The following is a 3,246-nucleotide window of genomic DNA, read 5'->3' as shown; positions in this document are numbered from 1 at the left end:
GCATTTTCAAAAATTGGTCTTGTTCTTCTTGTTACCTTTTTTGTAAACAACGTAGCGCCTAAACGCGTGAACCGATTTTCATAAATGAGGTATCATTCGATTCGGAATTTTATGTAGATGTGCCTTTTGGGGGTCTCGATGCTGTACATCGAATGGGAGAGGAGTTAGCCCCCTTTATGTAAGGCCCCCTCCAAAATGATTATTACTAATTTATCTGTAAATCTTGGCCCGATTTTGATAAAATTTGGTAGGATGACAGGGTTAGGGCTCCCCTACGTAACATTAAAACGACGATCTGCTCTTACACTTGTTAAGGGGAAGTATAGCAATCGTTTCAAATTATCGACACGTAAACCGATTTTCATGAATGAAGTGTCATTCGAATTGAAATTTTGTACAGATTTACACTTTAAAAGTCTCGACGCAGTGTCTCATAAGGAGGGGAGTTCGCCCCACTCAAATAAGGCCCTTTCTAAAACTATTATTACCAATATTTCTATAACGCTTAGCCCGATTTTGATAAAATTCAGCTCGAATAAGTGGTTAAAGCTCCTCTACGTTGCTGATGCTCTTGCACCTACAAAGAGGAAGTACTGCAATCATTTAAATTATCAATGAGTGAACCGATTTAAATCAATGAATTGTCGTTCGATTAAAAGATCTTTGCCTCTTAGGAAGAAGTACTGCAATCGTATTTTATTTTTCTTACTCCTCTTAAAAGGAAGTAGTGAAATCGCAGTTTAATTTTGCTATGTACGTACAAATACCTTTCTATATTATTCAAAACGCTTTTTCAAAAAAATTGTTATTGAGGATGGTTTGGGGGACCGCAACTATAAGCAATCTTTAAAAAGATCTCTCCATTGGTAGTTATGGTTCCGACTTAACACCTTATCAGGTTATAATGATAGAATTGCTTATTCCAAATTTTAAAAAAATCTGTAAAGCAGATATGTAACATTCCAAATAGACAAAAAGGAAAATCTATCCAAAAGGTACAAAAATCTCCTTAACAAAAACTTACAGTTTAAAATGTTAAGTATAAGGGTTGATTAAACGCCAAAAGGTACACAAATCAGCGAGTACCCAACATTTCATTAATACTTCATTAATATTTAAGTAATTCTACTGCATTAATTTTCATTAATAAGTTATTTTTTAGAATTTATTAGTTGTCACAGACCCTTATGCTGGCCAGTTCATTCATAATATTTTTTTGATTGCTTTTATTTGATGATAGAACAAATTTATCCTGATTCACCCACAACCATTACATTACACTACATGTTTTAAAATCTTCAATTATTATTATTTTTTTACTTTGCGTCACAAATAACATTTTTTGCAGTCAGAGGACCTCCCAAAACGTGTATTTCTGGTGGAAAATTAATATCGAAAACCGTTCTCGAATAGATAAAATTGCAATTTTGCTCTTAAATATCTCGACTAATATTAGAGATATCTAAAAAGGGTGAACGCCATTTTTCACAGTTTTTTATGTCGTTTTCATAATCATTGTCAAAACCAGTGGTCCTTATGAAACCCCAATCAGGTTTTTTGCCGTAACTCCACCAAAACTGAAGAGACAACATCGGGGGTGAAAAATTTGAAAACTAGACCCAAAAAAACATATAGTTTAGTTTCCTTGGGTTTTTTCGAAATTCCGCTTTCCTAAAAAGTTATTAGCGATTGGTGCGTTTTAAATGGATCACCCTATACTATTCTTGAAAATGTTTTGGTTGTAAGCTGTAGAGAAAAAAATAAATAATATTTATTAAGCACTCCAGCAAAGGCTAGAATAGTAGGTGAAAACGTGTGCTCTTTGTATATTTATAAATTCAATAAATTAGAAATTTACTAAATGTTCTTTGTCAGCAGTGTTAATTTCAGGTATTCGAAAATTTAGTTTACTTTATCAGAGTAGCTGTATCTAAGTAGTTATTCTCTACATTTTCGATAACTATCAATGATTTCCCTCATGAATGTAAATGTTACTTTTTATTATCTAAATAAATTATATGTATCTGTTCTTTATATATCGTTATTCTATATTTTAATTATTTTAGACTAATTCAGGATGTAATGGTTTTATTTTTAATTTTTAGATTACTTAATTTTTGTAAATTGTTGTACATGTGCAGGACAGTCTCCTTGCCACAAGATGTATCTTTCTTTAGGCATATAAAATATATTATTATTATATATACTATTCAGAACTACTTATAGTGGGTACGTTTTTGTAGTCCTGATTTTAGCCTGTATGTTTGGAGCTTCAACAAAGTTACGTCGTCTCTAAGTTGTGCTATCGTTAATCAAAACAAGTTACTGTATTCCAGCGCGAGTTGGTCTGCTGCAGCATGGCTTCTGTAAGCCGAACGTAATTGTAATTGATTTCACAAGTACATTCTTAGCATTTAAGGTCTCTTGTCTTAAAGATGACTAAATTTTCTTTTCGGCAAAAATAAAAAGCTCTGCCGTAAGTTCTACTGTTCTCCCAGTCATGCGCCAGCAGTTAGCAGACGCACTTCAACAGTCAGCAAAGGATCTTAAAATACTAAGAAACATTGATGTAGAGGACCTGGTGGACATCACAGAAACAATGCTTGCAAATTTTCGATAACTATCAATGATTCCCCTCATGAATGTAATTGTTACTTTTTATTATCTAAAAAACTTTATAAAATGCATTTTTATGCTATCTAGCGGCGAATTGTAGATTCACAATACCTTAGTCCTAAAACTTGTTGCGTTTTTTTAAATTAAAAATAATCCATTCATTTCATTAACTTTTTGGAAATATGTTTAAAATAAAAGTGAGAATAAGGAAAGGTCTAATAATAACAGAGACACTTTAATCCTCAGGAAGATCCCGGTTAAATCAATAACTGTTATTGTCAGCATTTAAATAGTATTCAGTGTACCGGTTGATGAAAACTAATGTTTAATTGTCGACTAGATAAAGAGATGGTGAGGTTTATTTCTTCATACCTGCAGCTATCAGTAAGCAAACGTAAAAATTAGCACATGATTCACCAAAATAGTGAAAATATTTATGAAAAAACGCTTCCCTTTACAGATCTACATCTTTCAATTTTTTAGTGAACTTTGGAATAGAGACTGATCCTCTCATCAAGAGAAGCTTTAACAGTACAGGCCCCTATCTATGGAAATTTTTAAAAATAAAATTCACTGCACTCACCATAGATACAGCGTTAACTTGAACATGCAATTATCAAAACACAAATA

This window comes from Rhodnius prolixus, unplaced genomic scaffold (genome assembly GCF_049639745.1).
Source record: "Rhodnius prolixus isolate KJV_2025 unplaced genomic scaffold, Rpr scaffold_6, whole genome shotgun sequence".
In the NCBI taxonomy this organism is placed as follows: Eukaryota; Metazoa; Arthropoda; class Insecta; order Hemiptera; family Reduviidae; genus Rhodnius; species Rhodnius prolixus.
The sequence above is the reverse complement of the archived record's forward strand: the minus strand, read 5'-3'. Positions refer to the sequence as shown.